Below are 20,339 nucleotides of genomic sequence, written 5' to 3' on the forward strand. Positions count from 1 at the left end.
GAAAAATGGGTTCCTTCATCAACGAGACAGCCCCCCAGCCCCTCTGCAGAGGCTTCCCATTGTCAAAGGTACTAGTTTTATGCAGCACGAACATATCCACTAGCTCCATTGTTTGCATCCATCTGAACAAGAAACAAAATTTTGTTAAATCTCCAAATTGGGGGGCATATTACCAACAACTAGCGATAATTATCGCTGTGTTGACTTAGCGGGAATATTTCTATCGCCGCCCTTCACCTGTTTTTCTCGCTGCGATATCAGGAGCGATAAAAAACAGGCGAAATGCGTGAATATCGCTGTCAATACAGCAATATTCATGCATTACCAAGCTAATGCTCTTAGCCATGTTATCCACCTCCCATTGGATAACATGGCTAAGAACTGCTCTGGGCAGGCGTTAGTATTTGGAGATATTCGCGCTTAGCGCGAATATTTCCAAAACTACGCCTGTGTTGATCATAGGCGATATCGATTTCAGCAACTGTTTTCAGTCGCTGACATTTACTCACGCCCACTTTGCATGTCATTAGTGATAATTATCGCTGACATGCAAAGCGGGCCCCAAACCGCTCGCTATCGCCTACAAGCTGTCGCTAACTGGTGTTAGCGACAGCTTGGTAATAGGGCGATAAAATTATCGCCGCTTTAGCGGGAAAAAGTTCCGCTAAAGCAGCGATAATGGCCCTTGGTAATATGCCCCGATGTTATTTGTATGGCAAATAATGTGGTGAATACGGTAGATCCATATTATGCAGCAAACGTTGAAGTCGCAGAATTGCATAAATCCACTCCCCTCACCAGTGTCCATCATCCTATCAACAATGTATTCATGAGATGTAAACTAAACCTAAACTTTCCAATTCCAGTCAGTGAGTGCCCTTTGTTAGCTGAACTTTGAAGAAAATAGCTTTATCAACCCCACAATAAACATATAATATAAAAAGAAATATGTATCTATCTTTTATTATTTTATTTTATTTTTGAGTTTTAAATAGTGTGATCTTGGTACCAGGGTGCTTTCCAAGGATTGCATATACATGGCTTGCAGGTGATACAGCATAAGCGGGAAGCAAAAAATAATACAATATAAGGCAGGAAGGAGCTAAACAGTGTAGGGAGGAAACGGGGGTCATTTACAAGTGAAAGGATACAAGTGGGGTGCATGCAGCCACACAGTACACAGTAGGGGCAAAGTATACAGAGGGGGAATTGAGAGCTTGGAACAAAACTAGAACTCTACTTAGAAAGCTGCTTTTTGTTGGTTGTTGTAAATCCACCCAGCAGTTGTTGAGATTCATGCGTTTAAAGTGAGTTTTAAAGGTTTAACACTTTTGTATATCTTTACCGTTGGGGATCCACAGATCCTCCACAAGATCAGAAATTTTGGATTGGACGAGGGAGCTGTTTCTCCCATTGTCCCTCGGAGATCTGATTGGCTGCTGCAAAACAAACATTCCTCCTGCAGCAGCCATTTTAGGCTCTGGATAAAGATCCTTGAACCCTGAAAAAGAAATATAAGGGGCGGTTTAGGTCAGAGAAGCTTTCGTTGAGTTTGTGGTATCCGGTAACGCCACACCAAAGGCAAAGCGCTGTGGGCCACCACCACTGTGCATAGCCAAAGACTTGGCCTCCATGAGGAGTTGGGTGCAGGGCCTGGCCACAGGGTGAAAATAGCTACTCCATGAGCAGACTGCTGGGCCGACGAACCAGAGGGAAGAGAGCTGAGCATGGGCACTCGAGGGAGCTGGGTAGGCTCACTCAACGGTGGGAAGTTATGGTACAAACACTCAACGGTGGAAAGCGGAGGTGGGAACACTCAACGGAAGAAAGCAGCGATAAAAACACTCAACGGTGGGAAGCTGCAGTAAGAAAACTCAACGGTGAGAAGCTGCAGTAGGAACACTCACCGATGGGAAGCTGACGTAGGAACACGCAATGGGAAGTTATAGTAGAAACACTCATCTGTGGGAAGCTCAATGGGAACACTCAAGGAAGGAAAGCAGCGGTAGAAACACATAACAATGGGAAGCTGAGGTAGGAACACTCAACTGTGAGAAGCTGGGGTAGGAACACTCAACAGTGGGAAGGTGAGGTAGGAACAATCAACGGTGGGAAGCTGGGGTGGGAACACTCAACAGTGGGAAGCAGCAATAGGAACACTCAGTGGGGGGAACTGTTGTACTTGTGGTATATAAATAAATAATACCGGATCTAGGTTTGACTGGACATAGCAATAACAGATAGCTCAATAAATAAGAGTCAAGATTCGAGGTAGTAGGAGTTTGCAGGTTTAATACAGCATAAAGGACAGGAACAGGACAACCTGCACAGGAATAGGATGGCAGCGCTGCCTGGGACAGGATTGGACTGGCGTAACATTTAATAACAGTACACAAGCATATATACTAAAACTGTTGCATTGCAATACATACAATAGGTGGAGCAGTGGGTGTGGTCAATAGCAGTCGCGAAAGATAAGGGTGAAAGTAGGTGTAACAAGAGGCGTATACATAGACATGTGATGTAAACGTAACAGAATATGTCATAAAGGGGGCGGAAACATGGAGGGGGCTACCTAAGGAGCCGGGACCTCTAACCTAATGGTGCGCACAAACTGACAATGACGTGTTACTAGGAGAAGCTGGGGGCTATGACTTCTGCGCTAGGAGCAGAGACTGAAGTCTGGAGAGTCAGGGCGACATGTACCTAACACTATCTAGTATCTGATGTTTAGAGAACATGTTGATAGAATCCAAAAGCTATCGGGGTAAAGGCTAACAGACTCTAAGACTGGTGCATGCATTATTCTACATGTAGTGCGTGTTGAGGAATATTAAATGACCATTAATACAGTATTTCTCTTACATGGAGACGTAAAGGCTAGATGATGACGGAAACTATTGATGCGATTCAGTAGCTTAGGAATGCAGAGAAGGAGGGCTGGACTGATAACTAGAATCATAACATACTCTTGGCAGACTAGCAGGCAGAGCCAGGCCGAGCCGGGCACTGTGAGGCAGGAAGTAAGTGAAGGGTCAGGAATACAGGTGGGGGCTGTATCGCTCCTCAGCGAGGGCTCAGGAGACAGGAGCTGAATCTGGTGTCCGGGCCCTTTTGAGGCCTAGAAACGGGGACTTTACAATGAAATAACGTGCACACTGAGAAACGTGGCAACGTAACTTTACATAGGCCTGATATTCGTAGTATTCACGAGAACTGGAAACTGGCATACTAGGGATGGACACAACTGTAATTGCGTCTTTAATCGAACATGGGGGATACATATGCATATTAATCATACACACATAACATAAGATGGGGGACACGTAGGGACACAGAACATGGCAAAATTTACTTTTCCACATTCCCTCCTTGTCACTACGTTTCCATCAGGAAACATCAATATTCATGATACTATCTATCATTTCATACAGTATCATTTGCTCGTCTCGAATTTTCTTGGAACGGGATTTAGAACGGGACTTGGGACTAGGAATACAAGAGGTAGCACAAATGCCACAAATCGCAGGGCCACATTGTATACAGAGGCAGCAACTGAATATGATCGCTACTGCAATACCTAGAAAGGACAATACTTTCCATCCCCAGGCGGAAATTATATTCCAGAACCAACCGGACCATGTCCAGGTGCCTGGATCTTGGTGTAACATATGGGCAATTTTATGGAGTCTGGTTATAGCTGAATAAACAGACGGCGCGTTATTAGGAATGAAAATGCAGCAACTAGATCCGATGACTCTACATGCCCCGCCCCTATCGGCCAGTATGACGTCAAGGACGAGACGATTCTGGAGCACGACAATTCTCATAAAGGATTGCTCTTCGGTTAAGTTACCTAGAGCAGAAGTAGTCTCAATCACTACTGCTTCAAGGGTTCTGGTTAATCTACGTATCAGTTTACTATTCACGACAGTACCTAAATAGGGAAATACACCTTTATTGATATCTATGTATTGTTCTAGAGCAGTTTCAGTATAATCGACAATCGGGAGGTCTCTCTTGTGTCTAGTATGTACTAGGTGGGAATTCCTATGATAGTCAGGTGGGGCTAGAAAAACTGGTGGCAGTAGGAAGGCAATGTAACAGGTTCCCTCCCAATCGAGGGGCAGACGAACATATGCGGTCTGACCACAAACAAAATAAGAATGACGTGAAGCTTTAAAAATAGATTTCCTACTGTCACTATAGTTGACAATAGTAGTACAATCACTATGTCCTACATGTACGGAACCATTCTTTCGGACACATAATTCGCCTTTAACTGGTAGTACTGACATAGCAGGTAAGTCTGGAGTAGTATCAGATTGAACATTCAGGACCATGAAATTCGAAGAATAATTACCTAAATTATAAACTTCATTTTCTAGATCTAACCCTGTTCTGTGGGGAAGACCTTGCTTGTCTGGAAAACATGTACTGTTAAGAAAAGACATATCTGTTGAGGATGACGTTAACGTGGACCATGCTCCACATGAACCATTATGTGAAAATGGATAAGGAAAGAGTGGCAGAACTCCCTTCGGTGTCTGGAAAGGGGGGAGTCGACCACACACCCAACAATTAGTGGCATTGCTGGTCTGGTGTGAATAATGTAACATGCGGATAAAGGAATTATTACGCATAGCAAGACGATAAGATAGTTCATGAGGAGGTAGATCACTAAACGTGTGCTCTACCGTAGCATTAGCAGACTTATTTACATGAGAAACTGGAAAACACAAATAAAAAGCATAACTTGTGCAGGTAGTCATAAGGCTGAAAAACAATATGAAACTTAGAAAAACGATACATCGGATTGAGTTTTGACTAACTCTCTCACTATGGGGGTCTATTTTATACATGTCAGAAACCGGTCTAACCGTTTCACCTAGGGGAGGACTTAGACAATCAAACTGGCTGACTTATTTTACTAGACCTTAATTTTAGCTTATACTCCTGTTGCGGAGTTTTCTCTAACAGGGAGGGTTTAGTATCATTGTCTTTTGCGGGAAAGTCCTTAAGAATAGTACTTTGGCAGTCTTTCAAATCCTCGGAAATGTTCTTTGAAACAGTCTTTAGTCCGTAAAAAATTTTCACATGAGACAGGTGGACCCAGCCCTTCCTGCCTTCCAGCTTAACGGCAGTACGGGTGGCCAGGAGGACCTGCTTGGGCTCCTTCCAGCGGGGCACCAGCGGACTTGAACGATCAAAATTCCGGACAAGAACCATGCATCCAGGAACGATGTCATGCGGTGCCACCTCGGTATTGTCTGGAAATGCGGCGGCAACCTGTGAACGACAAGAGTGTAGGGCAGACATCAAGGAAGCTAGGTAATCTGTCAGCATATTACTTGAAACATCGGTAATACTTCGAGGTCTAGGTGTACCCCACATATTAGGGGGGCGGCCGAATACGACCTCGTACGGGGACAGACCTGATCTGGAATGTGCGACCATGCGCATATAAAACAAAGCGACTGGCAGAGCTACTAGCCAGTCCACACCTTTCTCTTTACATATTTTAGCAATGCGGATTTTCAGGGTCTGATTATGTCTCTCTACGAGACCGGCTGCTTCAGGATGGCGTACACAATGGAACTTCCACTGGTACCCTAACAAAAGGGAGACATGTTTCATGAGTTCAGATGAGAATGGCTGGCCGTTATCAGAATATACGACTCTAGGGAGTCCATAACGGGGGAAGAATTCACGAACCAACTGCTTGGCAGTGGTCGCGGCTGTGTAATCTGGAACTGGATATGCTTCTGTCCACCTGGACAAAGCGCATACAACTACAAGGACATACTTGAAACCTCGACATCGCTCCATCTGAATATAATCCATCTGGAGGACTTCAAAAGGGTGGTCAGGGGGCTGGAATCCACCTTGTTCCACCGGGACACTTTTACCTGGATTAAACTGGCAACATATCATACAGGTACGGACTTTCTGCTTGGCTGTAGCTCGTAAATGCTTGTTGAACCAAATGTTCTGGATACTGTCTAACATAGCTTTTTCTCCTAAATGTGCTGGACTATGTGCGGTATTGATAATGACTTGAACCATAGAGTCGGGGAGAAACCATGTGGCTCTACCCTTCGTTACCCATCCCTGATCTGTCTGGACCCCTCCTTGTTCGGACCATTTCTTGATTTCATCGGGAGTAGCATGTAACTGGATATCTATGACATCTTGAGTAGGGTCCTTAACTGTCATACAGGTAGTCGGATCTGGAGTATATGTCTGTGTCGGATTAACTGAAATGTCTGGAGTCTGTGCTGTAAGTTTGGCTGTGCGATCTGCTAGATCATTACCTTGGGAAATAGTGTCAGTAACTTTTGTATGTGCTTTGCATTTCATGATGGCAATAGATGTCGGTAAGTGTATGGCGTCTAACAGAGCTTGAATAAGGAGACCATGCTGAATCTTGGTTCCATGAGAAGTCATGAAACCTCTCTCCTGCCAGAGCACTCCAAAGTCGTGTACAACTCCGAATGCGTAGCGTGAATCTGTATAAACATTAACTTTCAGGTTCTTGGCGTGCATGCAGGCTTGTGTCAGAGCAACTAGCTCTGCTGCTTGAGCAGACAGGGTGTCAATACGGTGTGTTTCTATAACGTCAGTGTCAGTAGTCACTGCATACGCGGCTACTAGTTCTCCTGTACTTGTTCTCATACATGAACCATCCACATAAAGTGTCAGGTCGGGATCTGGTAATGGGATATCTGTCAGATCTTGTCTTGGCTTAGTCATAGTATTAACTACTTCCACACAGTCGTGTGTGGCAGGATTCGAAGTAACTGACGGTAACAGTGTAGCAGGATTTAGAACGTTGCAGCGTCTGATTTCTATGTGTGGCTGGAACAGTGTCAGTTCATAACCTGTTAAACGTGCAATTGTCAAGTGCTGAGTCTGGGTTCGGTTTAAAAGAACTTCCACGGAGTGTGGAACTTGTACTGTCAAGGAATGTCCTAATACTATGGAATCACTTTGTCTGATAGCTAGAGCTGTGGCTGCAACTGACTTGAGGCACGCAGGCAAAGCCGGGGCTACAGGATCTAATGTGCTCGAAAAATAAGCACAGGGCTTGTATTGTCCTGCTTGATCTTGTGTGAGAACAGATAATGCTGTACCTTCACGTTCTGTGACGAAAAGTGTAAAAGGCTTACTGTAGTTCGGTGTAGCTAGAACTGGAGCTTGGCATAAAGCTTTCTTTAACTCATTGAAACTAAGTGTATGTTCAGATGTCCAAGGGAGGACAGTCGATAGGGCTGCCTCCTGTGTCGTTAACTGTATCAGTGGTTTAGCTAGAAATGCATACTGAGGAATCCATTGTCTGCAATAAGAAGTAAGGCCGATAAAAGCACGTACCTCCTTCTGTGTCTTGGGCTGAGGAAGACTCGCTATTAACTGGATACGGTCTGGTGTCAACTGCCTACCCCACTTGGACAGTAAGTGGCCTAAGTAGATCACTTGCTGTACACAGAATTGAAGCTTCGAAGGGGACACCTTGTGCCCCATAAATGCTGTGGAACATTGGACAATCTCGGATCAAAATCTCGTAATACATAGTGACCCTTGAAGTCACGTAGAAACAGTCGTATTCCCTCTGGGGAGCAGCAAATAACTGCACCTAATTCTGTCAGTGTCTTAATACCTAACAGATTTTCTGGACATGACTTCGTAAGTAACAGATCAGTAGTGCGGGACAATGGACCTACTTCTAGAGTAACTGGCTTAGATATCTCGTTTACAATAGGCTTTCCTGAAAATCCAAGGGAAACATTTCTAGAGCCTGAGAGCGGAGCCCCTGGAACTTCGGCGTGACTGATAGTCGTCCTACTTGCCCCTGTATCAATCAGAAACTTTCTGTCTTTCCCTAGTACCTGACTATTAACATAGGGACCTTCTTGATCTACAGGAATCTCGATGAGAGGCAAGCCTACCTCCCTCTCTAGGCTGTTTCATGAGTATGGCTGATACTCTGGATACTCGGACTGTGCATACTGGTACATCTGCTGTGTAACATGCTGTGTTGCAGCAATAGGCTGCGGTGCTGTAACTGTCTGTTGTGCATTCTGTGGCTGAGAAGTCTGTGAAACTTGTTCTTGTCTAGGCGGACGTGGTCTTTCTTTAGTTTTACCAGTGGCTATATTATGTTTCAGAACTGCACACTCGTTTATGAAATGACCTGGCTGTTTACAATAATTGCATGTCCCTTTAACGGGAGCTGCAGAATGACTGGCTTGATTCGTACCCCTCTTCTGACTGTCATGAGGAACAGATTGTGCAACTAGTACTTTCATTTTCGTGTCTTTCATACGTTTTCTCTCGTGATCTTGCTCTTCTCTGATTCTATTCTGGTGGTACTGGAGCATCTGTAACATCTGGGACGGGGTATTAGCTTGCCAGGTACTTTCGACTTTCAAAACTCGATTCTTAACTTGTGGACTTGAATTCTCGACTAATTTAGTAACAAAAAGATGAGGGTATGACTCACTACTCGTCTTGAGGCCACTGTTTATAATAAAGCATTTCTCAAATCTAGAATAAAAATCACTAGTGTCTTCTTCTTGTTTCTGTTTACAGGCTGAGATTGCATCCCAGTCTTCATTTTTAGTGGCTAATAATCTGGGCAAAACTTGTATTAACAATTCAGGTAATTCTTTACATTTCTCTCCAAGACCGGTACCTGGTACTCGTATCTTATCTTCAGCTTCTAGAACTGCCCAATCGATCTTTTTCTCTCCCACCTCCCATTCTTTTTCCTTGAGTTTCTCGTATACCCCTGCGGGCAACAGGACCTTTAGCATTTTAATAATATCTGGATAAGTGTATTCTCCCATACGGAGCATGTCTTTTAATTCTCGGTGGAACCCTGCTGGATCTTTGTCGTGACAGGGAATTAATTTCTTCATCTCTAAGAGTTCCATCTTTGTAATCGGAGTGTAAACAAACACTCGTTGCATTTCACCATCCGCTGTCCTAACTGGGTGTACTTCTCGTAACGGATTCTGTCTGTCTATATAAAAGGGTTTACTTTCTGGAGGTGAAACATGAACAAAATGCGGGTTCAAAAACGCACTATATTTGTGACGCTGTTCTAGAATGACACTAATTAAATCGGTACCTAGACCTTTCCATCTATACTGGAGTAACTCGTTCAGGACATCATGTAACGGACCTGGATCAGAATGTTGACCCTCATACAGAGTAATGAGGTGCTGGATCATATACATACCCACCAGTCGTTGCTTGGCTGGGGGCAGTTTCAGAAACATTTGTGCCACTATTTCATCTGGAAAAGTGGTAGAATCAGTAATCCATCGGACTGCTGATCGGGCTAGTTCTTGTTCATGCATAGTACTTAACTCACTATAACCGATTCGTGATTTCAGAATGTGATCGGTAGCTTGAAATACTTGTTCTAGAGAACCTTGTTCTGGTGCTGGATGAGGGACAGTTTTCTTGTAGTCTAGACGTGAATGTCGGTCGGAAAGTCTAGTTCTACCTACATACGCTATTCTGGCGGGATTCTCGTCCTCTACCTCTTCAGTAGAAGAGTCATTTTCTTTCTCGCTTACTTGTGCTGCTTTACGTTGTTCATGTAACTTTATTATTTCCTTACGAATTCTCTTGTACATACTCTCTATACTACTGATAGTTCTGTGTTTACCCTCGGCTATATTATCACTCCACCTTGTCAGGATTTTCATTTCGGCCGGATCTTTGGACGGATAATCTTGTTCCCTTATTAAACAATGAATCAGAAACTTTAATATCATGAGCTGGATCTCAGCTTTCCTTTGAGACATGGCTTCGCCAATACTTTCTGGATCATCCCCTGTACGGATGAAACGATATATTCTGTCTAGATCTTCTTTCATATTCGGTAGGGTATCCAAATACCCGGTCACCCGTCTTACACGGATGGAATATATAACTGTACTATCATCACCTGCAACTGGATCATAGCGGCATTCAGTAAGAGCTCGTCGGATATCTGCAACGGACTTATATTTGGGCGTACGCTGTAATGCACATTCATGTAACTCGACTAACGTTAAACGTTGGTGTGGTGGCGGGGTACCAGGAGGACCTCCTCCTGCGGCCCCTAAACTGGAATCGTCGACTGATACTCTTCGTGCTGGCAGAGTGGGAAATTGTAATGTAGGCTGGACCGGGGGTACCGTAGCAGGTACTCCGGTGTCTGGAGGAGCAGGAATGGCATTATTTACAGGAGCTGGCGGAACAGGATTTGCATATTCTGGGACTGTGTCGTCCAAGTAGGACGAAATGAAAATATCAGCTGCGGTCGGTTTGTGACGTAGCTTGGTCGGAACTAATGGTGGCGGAAAATTACTGGATGCCTCCGGGGTTGCTTTTGGCAAGCCCTCGGCAAGAAGAGGATACATACCCTTAATGAGGGCATTCCTCTGTCTGTCGGACTGTTCGGTTCTGACTCGTTCACCTATCTCGATTAATTCCCTTTCTTGGGCTCGTTCTAAGGATTCTCTACTTAATTCTGACTTTCTGATTTCTTTTTCGGTTCTTTTATGAGATTCTTTGCGCCATAACTCGATGGCATCTTTCTGTGACTGTCTGGCTTTCTTTTTCCATAATGCTTCTTCTACTCGCATGATGCACTCGGCATCCCATGTACCCGATACGGGCCATCTATACTTTTCTTCTAACTGTTTGGTATACTCTACCCATAAATCTAGATATAATATGGCACTTATGCCATGCTTCTGATACATAAAATGACCTGGACTGTCCCTAGGCGGGACAGGAACTGCTTCTTCTAACAGACCTTTTCTAGTTCTTAACTGACGTAGTCTGGAAAATAACGGCATGACTGAACTGTAATCTGGACACAATACAATACACAATGAACACGATAATTACACCACTCTCATACCACGACATTAAAATACATGAAGAACATTTAAAATTACAGTTCGGACAGAATACTACCTGGAATACTGAAAACAGAATACATGAATTTCTCGAGAACAGAACTGACTAGAACAGAAACTAGATGCACTGCTGAAACAGTACGAAACTTACCGGTCTCATAAAGAGACACGTCAGGACCCGCATCCACCGGAGTGGACACTTCGTTTTGGGTCTGTGTACCACCAAAACCCACGGACCAGAGACAATTAGATTGACCCTGTCTAGATACTACCCCAGCAACGGTACTCACCGGGCAGCAAGAACGGAAGGCCTCGGACTGGACGGGACTGCTTCGACGCCGGACGGACGAACTTCGGACTTCAGTTACGGGTGGGCCTCCGGATACCTCGGACCTTGGACTCTCGGCTTGGGCTCTGGTCGGGACTCGCCGCGTTCCTCCACCGCCTCGTCTGGATGCTGGACCGCCACCTCCGTCTCCTCCGTGGGCCTGAGGGATACTTGAAGCAGAAATATCTGCACGTGCACGGTATGGTTCCGTCACGGCTGCAGAGGGTCAGGGGGCCGGCGTGGCTTCACCGGCGCGTGGGGAAAGGGCAAGTCCCTGTTCGGGCGCCATTATGTGGTATATAAATAAATAATACCGGATCTAGGTTTGACTGGACATAGCAATAACAGATAGCTCAATAAATAAGAGTCAAGATTCGAGGTAGTAGGAGTTTGCAGGTTTAATACAGCATAAAGGACAGGAACAGGACAACCTGCACAGGAATAGGATGGCAGCGCTGCCTGGGACAGGATTGGACTGGCGTAACATTTAATAACAGTACACAAGCATATATACTAAAACTGTTGCATTGCAATACATACAATAGGCGGAGCAGTGGGTGTGGTCAATAGCAGTCGCGAAAGATAAGGGTGAAAGTAGGTGTAACAAGAGGCGTATACATAGACATGTGATGTAAACGTAACAGAATATGTCATAAAGGGGGCGGAAACATGGAGGGGGCTACCTAAGGAGCCGGGACCTCTAACCTAATGGTGCGCACAAACTGACAATGACGTGTTACTAGGAGAAGCTGGGGGCTATGACTTCTGCGCTAGGAGCAGAGACTGAAGTCTGGAGAGTCAGGGCGACATGTACCTAACACTATCTAGTATCTGATGTTTAGAGAACATGTTGATAGAATCCAAAAGCTATCGGGGTAAAGGCTAACAGACTCTAAGACTGGTGCATGCATTATTCTACATGTAGTGCGTGTTGAGGAATATTAAATGACCATTAATACAGTATTTCTCTTACATGGAGACGTAAAGGCTAGATGATGACGGAAACTATTGATGCGATTCAGTAGCTTAGGAATGCAGAGAAGGAGGGCTGGACTGATAACTAGAATCATAACATACTCTTGGCAGACTAGCAGGCAGAGCCAGGCCGAGCCGGGCACTGTGAGGCAGGAAGTAAGTGAAGGGTCAGGAATACAGGTGGGGGCTGTATCGCTCCTCAGCGAGGGCTCAGGAGACAGGAGCTGAATCTGGTGTCCGGGCCCTTTTGAGGCCTAGAAACGGGGACTTTACAATGAAATAACGTGCACACTGAGAAACGTGGCAACGTAACTTTACATAGGCCTGATATTCGTAGTATTCACGAGAACTGGAAACTGGCATACTAGGGATGGACACAACTGTAATTGCGTCTTTAATCGAACATGGGGGATACATATGCATATTAATCATACACACATAACATAAGATGGGGGACACGTAGGGACACAGAACATGGCAAAATTTACTTTTCCACATACTAGTAGACTATTTGATAGAGGGGAAGCTTGTATCTGTTCCCAATAACTTGGAAGTACCTGACCTTCTTAAACAAACCTTTTGATGTGAATGTTCGGCATTAATTAGTGAGCAATAATGGGGCCAATTTACCTCTTAGTAGATGATGAGCTTCCTCAAAACTCACGGTATTGAGCATGCTAAATTCTCATTGTATCATCCGCACAGCAATAGGCAAGTGGAAAGGGCTAAACAACTCATCAAGGAAACTATTCAAATGGCACTTGGAAGGAAACAGGCCATTAGTTGTGTGGCTTGTACAAGTAATGGGTCCACATTAAACCCTTCACTGAGACCCAAACACCCCATTGTAGCACTTGACTCTCTCAGGGTAGTGAAGAAAAGCAGTTCAAGGCCTACTCAGGTGAGGTAGTGTGGTCTAGTAATCACCATTCGCTGAAATGCAATATTTACAAACAATAAATAACTGCCCAGTCTGTGATTTTTCCTTAGATAAGTAAATATACATTTATTAAACACACACTACTTAATACTACGCAGTAATTTACCAATACACATAAGGCTGGTGAAAATAACTTTGGCAATATTACATTTGACCCCTAAAGGGTCACAACCCCAAAAATCACAGTACACCCCGACATATACAATACAGCATATAATCATTTTGTGGGGCCGCTTTACATCAGCTCAATGTCTAACCCTGCAGAATACCCTCCACACCAGGCTACCTGGACTGCAAACAACAGTAGTCTCACATGCACAGCCCTCGCACAAATTTATGTGATACCAGCCATGTGCCCCTTACCATTGCTGCATTGCAGTGGTCTTAAAAGGTGGACACTGGTGGTAAACACATGGTCCATTTACCCTGTGCATACCATCGGTGAGTTACTAGTTGAGAGGCTCACCCATGGTAAAAAGTCCAGAAACCAGATTATCAAGTAGCAAGAAATCCAGGTGGATTACGTGGGCAGAACCCATTGTGTTACATCACTTAAATCCCACATCCATGTTGAAGCAGACATTAGGGCCAGACTGTGGTCCTATCACACCACGCCTCATTACCACAGGGAAACTCCATATGAATTACTCCATAATAGGCTGGCCATCACCAGGCTACAACCATATTGGTCAATGGTGTGAATAAGGTGAGATAATCATTTCATTTTCATGCAAGGAATATAACCAATTTGCCCAAGGATGTTTCAGAAAAACAACAAACGGTGCAGTGTAATTATAATAACAGGAAATTAATCAAGGGCTTGTCTATCCAAATGGTGATCACATTATGATCAAATATATTGGAAGAAAATCCAGTGAGGGTAAGATCAATTACCCCTATAAAGTGGTCAAGAGGAGGGGTACTACTTTTGTTTTGGAAAATGGTCAGTAGTGGAATACTTCATATGTTGACTTTTTCACATACAGTTCCATGTCGCACGAATGTGCACGGTAGGAGGGCCGATACTTGCCCTTAATGGTGTCTTCTTCCACTGTTTCTGAGACACTGCCGATAGCCTTCATATAGGTAATTCCATTATGAACAATGATGGTCGAGTTGCATTTCAGATGCTGGATTCTTCAGTGTACAGTCAAAGTAAGTGATTCTTCCTGTATGTGAAGGGCGTTCCAAAGGAATGCACTTTTTTTTATTGCTGAGATGCACAAAATTGTTCCAAACAATAATTGTCCTGCGTAGATTGTGCAATGGATGTCTATCGATACACATCAGCAGGGAGCCATTATCTACATATTAATTACACCATACACCAACACTCTTTTCTCTTTTTCTTTTATTGAAAAACATTTTTCTTTTAAAATCCTCTTTCAAAAAACCTTTTTACTTGTTATACCAGTACATTTCATCCAACATTTCTTTAGTCATAACCTTTTATTCACATTTAAAGCAAAGTAGAGGTCCCATGAATAGTTCTTGATACTCTGATTCAGTCACAGCCAACACGTGTTTCGCAGCTCATCAACCACTTCTTCAGGGCTCATGTGAGGAAGGTGAAGAGAAAAGTAATTAGTAGGTTCAAAAAGATAAGATGATTCCAAGTACGTCCTATATTCAAATCAATATCGCCTTTGTTATTCGGTTTGGCATTAGAAGAACCTTCTTACCCAGACTCGCAGTGAACCCTCCTATTTCTGCCTTTAATTATGGGACAGAACAATTAAAATTAGTGGTGTATGCTGATGATATCAACAAACTCCTTAAAAAAGAGGGTCCAAAGGCAAATTTAACGACTCAAGCTAGAAATGTGCCCCAACTCTAACAGCAAAAACGACAATTATATCTAGGGGTCAAGAAAACAACAAAATAAACTCACTGTAACCACAAGACTTCTGCATGGAAAGACAACAAGTGTGTAAATGTGTAAATTAGAGGTGAAGACCCAAGTCAGCTCCCAAGTGTGACACCAATAAGTGAGCTAAAGCTCGAGGGCATGGGTACTTTTTCCCATCAGTAGCCGCTCTGTACCGCCCTTGTTGACATCATTTGGGTTGTCCTTGCCCAGGAGGAAAGGGAAAAAGGAAAACAAGCCATGATGTTATTTTAGGCTGTTCCAAAAACCTTTTGATGTGATATGACGTCAATACTAAATATTATCATTTAAAATATGAGTGGCGACTATGAAAAGCAGTGTGAAAACAAACAAGTGAAAAACAATTAAAATTGGATATGACTGAGTAAGTGTGGTGCTTTATTTTACTTCTCAGTTTTCCAAATCTAAAAGAACAAAGTGCAAAAACAGATTTAACAAAATATCTGTGAGCAATGATGGTCGACATGTTTCAGCATTATAATGGTATAGTACCAATGCTTTCTTCAGGACCCGATGTTTACTACTGCTTGTTTAAAGTGAAATTAAAATGTCACCTGCAAAATCCAGGTCAGAATAAATCCACCACAGACTGTTGTCACATCATGTAGAAGGGATAGATACACAGGAGCAAACATGTAACATAAAAACACAAAACATATTAGCATATTTGTAAGCTAATAAACCGTGACGTCATCAAACGTAGGGCATCACATGTCAGTAAGTCATTAGTACCAGTAGGTAGACACAATCATGGCCACTCACCTGTTAACTGTGGTAATGGCACCTCACCCCACCTGGCTACAGCTCAGGTATAGAGGAGCACCGCTCTAAAATTAAACAAGGAGACATCGAAAAAACCATGGAAAAAAGGGCTATCAATCAACATTCTATTTAAAATGGACATAAAACCAGTGTCATCCGTTTTTTAGGACCATAGATGTTTATGCTGCTTAGTACATAATCTACAAGTTATCAATGAGCACGTATATACTATTTCGCAAATTGAATCAATGGGCATTTTGCCAATGGTGAAAGCAGGCTAGTGCAAACGATTTAGTTTTTTCATCGGTATGTCCAAACTACTTACAGTTTTTATCATTAGATTTGGAAAACTGAGAAGTAAAATAAAGCACCACACTTACTCAGTCATATCCAATTTTAATTGTTTTTCACTTGTTTGTTTTCACACTGCTTTTCATAGTCGCCACTAATATTTTAAATGATAATATTTAGTATTGACGTCATATCACATCAAAAGGTTTTTGGAACAGCCTAAAATAACATCATGGCTTGTTTTCCTTTTTCCCTTGCCTCCTGGGCAAGGAGAACCCAAATGATGTCAACAAGGGCGGTACAGAGCGGCTACTGATGGGAAAAAGTACCCATGCCCTCGAGCTTTAGCTCACTTATTGGTGTCACACTTGGGAGCTGACTTGGGTCTTCACCTCTAATTTACACATTTACACACTTGTTGTCTTTCCATGCAGAAGTCTTGTGGTTACAGTGAGTTTATTTTGTTGTTTTCTTGACCCCTAGATATAATTGTCGTTTTTGCTGTATGCTGATGATATTCTTATTTTTTTAATCTAATCTCTGCTAGTCATTCTGGAGGAGATACATTATTTTTCTTCACTATCAGGACACAAATTAACCCTGATAAAATTGAAAAATTTCCCTTAAACAAATTCTGTAACATGAAAATGTTGATTTCTTCAGTGTTCATGGCCTCCTTCTAAAATAAAATATTTAGGCTTATGGTTCACTTACTTAGACAGTCAATAATTACTTTAAAGAACGTTTTATACAATTAGAGTCTCAGGTGGTTAGATGGAACACTCTATACTTATCTTTGTGGGAATGTTTAGGTTTAATTACAATAGTGATGGCTCCCTTTGCACAACCTTCATATTTAAGATATGTTAGTTAATCTGTGTCCTAAAAAATGTTTATGGAAAAATGAGAAAAAATCAAGAACATCCTTATCTTACCTTAAAAAGGCAAGCCAAAATGGAGGAGTGGAATTTCCAATTTTTGTTTGTATCAAAAAGCTTTTTCTTTAAGACAAGTTTCCTATTAGCTGCACCCCATTATGGGTGATGTTGAGAAAGCCCTTATACACCCTTTCTCTTTTAAACAATGTATCTCCTTCTCAGCGATACCTCTTAAATTGTTAAATCCAATCTTTACACATATTTGAATGCTTCCAGAACCTTTTTGCATGCTGGAAGTTCACAAAACAACGTTTATCTTCAATCTTCAAATTGGCATAACAAATGTGTTAAAGTAAACTGGAAATCTATTTTGGTAATTCTTGGAGACAATAATCTATAAAAGTGATATATCAAATGTTTGATTGATGATTCAGTACTGTTACCTTCATCTAGATTTCAAATCAAATATAATTGCAGTCTATCCTTTAAAAATGAATGTATCTCTCTCATTAAAGAAATTGCAGGAAATCTCTCAAAACTGAATGTTACACCGTGTACAAATGAGACAGATAAGAATCATTTGCTTATTTTCATATACTTGCATAACGTTTTTAAAGTATATAAATATTTAACAAACCCTGATTATTCCAGACCCAAATCCACTCCAATGTAGAAGATGATTTGAATACTGGTTGGGGCATTTAATTTTGGAATAGGTAATGGTAAAAAATTCAGAAGATATCAAAAGCAGCGAATACTACTCAAATGTTATATGTTATGTAGAGTGGGCTTCTGGTGAAGCCGAAATCAATTTCTACTTTATATAAAAACAAATTAAGTAAAATGTTGGTCTTTGCATGTCTAACAGAATGAAACTGGACTGCCTAAAACTCAACACAGATAAAACTGAAGTCCTGATCTTCGTGAATAAGCGTTCTCCAAGGGAATCCTGCTGGTGGGCAACAGGCCTGGGTCCCAAACCAACCCCAACCGAGCATGGCATATACCTCGGCATCATTATGGACGACAGACTCACGATGGCCAAACAGGGGCACGCCGCCACCTCCTCCTGCTTCTTCATTCTACGTATGCTTCGCAAGATATTCCATTGGCGCCCCACCAACACCAGCCCTCATAACCAGCAGACTAGACTATGGAAAGGCACTCTATGCCGGTATCACAAATCAACTCATAGCCATCCAGAACGCTGACCCAAGGCTCATCCACAACTTACCCACAACGCACACATCAGACCCCACCTAGGAGAACTACACTGGCTTCCAATCCAGAAGTGATGCCAAATCAAACTGTTCCCCCTCGCCCTCCACAACATCGGACCTGTCTGCCTCCACTTCCACCAACCCACCAGACAACTTCTCTTAGCGTCAACCCCCCAAAGCCATATACCCCGCACCTGCTGGAGCAAGTTTGGAGGACGTTCCTGTCCTAAATTGCTGTCAAATCCAGAATGACCTTCGCCACCACACCAGGACATATCTATTTGCAAGAAATTGAAGCCCTGGCTATTCAACTAGGAGCCAATCGCCTGGCTATTCAACTAAGGGGCAGTCACCTGGCTATTCATCTATGGGCCAATCACCTGGCTATTCAACTATGGGACGATCACCTGGCTATTCAACTATGGGACGATCACCTGGCTATTCAACTACGGGCCAATCACCTGACTATTCAACTAGAAGCCGATGCTATTCAACTACGGGCCGATCACCTGACTATTCAACTAGAAGCCGATCACCTGGCTATTCAACTAGGAGACGATCACCTGGCTATTCAACTATGGGCTCATCACCTGGCTATTCAACTAGGAGCCAATCGCTTGGCTATTCAACTAGGAGCCGATCACCTGGCTATTCAACTATGGGACGATCACCTGGCTATTCAACTACCGGTCCATCACCTGGCTATTCAACTATCGGCCCATCACCTGGCGATTCAACTAGGAGCTGATTGCCTGGCTATTCATCTATGAGACGATCTCCTGGCTATTCAATTGGGGCCGATTGCCTGGCTATTCAACTAGGAGCCAATCGCCTGGCTATTCAACTAGGGGCCGATCACCTGGCTATTCAACTAGGGGCCGATCACCTGGCTATTCAACTATGGGCCGATCACCTGGCTATTCAACTATTAGCTGATCTCCTGCTATTCAACCAGGACCCAAACACAAGGGTATTCAACTAGGAGCCGATCACCTAGCTTTTGAACTAGGGGCCGATCACCAGGCTTTTCAACTTGGAGCCGATCACTTGGCTATTCAACTAGGAGCCGATCACCATGCTATTCAACTAGGAGCTGATCACCTGGCTATTCAACTAGGAGCTGATTGCCTGGCTATTCAACTAGGGCCAATCGCCTGGTTATTCAACTAGGAGACGATCACCTGGCTATTCAACTCTGGGCCCATCACCTGGCTATTCAACTAGGAGCCAATCGCATTGCTATTCAACTAGGAGCCGATCACCTGGCTATTCAACTAGGAGCCAATCACCTGGCTATTCAACTAAGGGGCAATCACCTGGCTATTCAACTAGGAGCCGATCGCCTGGCTATTCAACTAGGAGCCGATCACCTGGCTATTCAACTAGGAGCCGATCGCCTGGCTATTCAACTAGGAGCCGATCACCTGGCTATTCATCTATAGGCCAATCACCTTGCTATTCAACTATGGGTCCATCACCTGGCTATTCAACTAGGAGCCGATCACCTGGCTATTCAACTAGGAGCCGATCACCTGGCTATTCAACTATGGGCCCATCACCTGGCTATTCAACTAGGAGCCAATCGATTGGCTATTCAACTAGGAGCCGATCCCCTGGCTATTCAACTAGGAGCCGATCGCCTGGTTATTCAACTATGGGCCAATCACCTGGCTATTCAGCTATGGGACGATCACCTGGCTATTCAACTATCGGCCCATCACCTGGCTATTCAACTATGGGACGATCACCTGGCTATTCAACTATGGGACGATCACCTGGCTATTCAACTACGGGCCGATCGCAAGGCTATTCAACTAGGAGCAGATCACCTGGCTATTCAACTAGGAGCCGATCACCTGGCTATTGAACTAGGAGCCAATCACCTGGCTATTCAACTATGGGCCTATCACCTGGCTATTCAACTAGGAGCCAATCACCTGGCTATTCAACTAGGAGCAGATCACCTGGCTATTCAACTAGGAGCCGATCGCAAGGCTATTCAACTAGGAGCGGATCACCTGGCTATTCAACTAGGAGCCGATCACCTGGCTATTCAACTATGGGCCTATCACCTGGCTATTCAACTAGGAGCCGATCACCTGGCTATTCAAATAGGAGCTGATCACCTGGTTGTTCAA

Source organism: Lissotriton helveticus, chromosome 5_1, assembly GCF_964261635.1.
Source record: "Lissotriton helveticus chromosome 5_1, aLisHel1.1, whole genome shotgun sequence".
NCBI classification, from domain to species: Eukaryota; Metazoa; Chordata; class Amphibia; order Caudata; family Salamandridae; genus Lissotriton; species Lissotriton helveticus.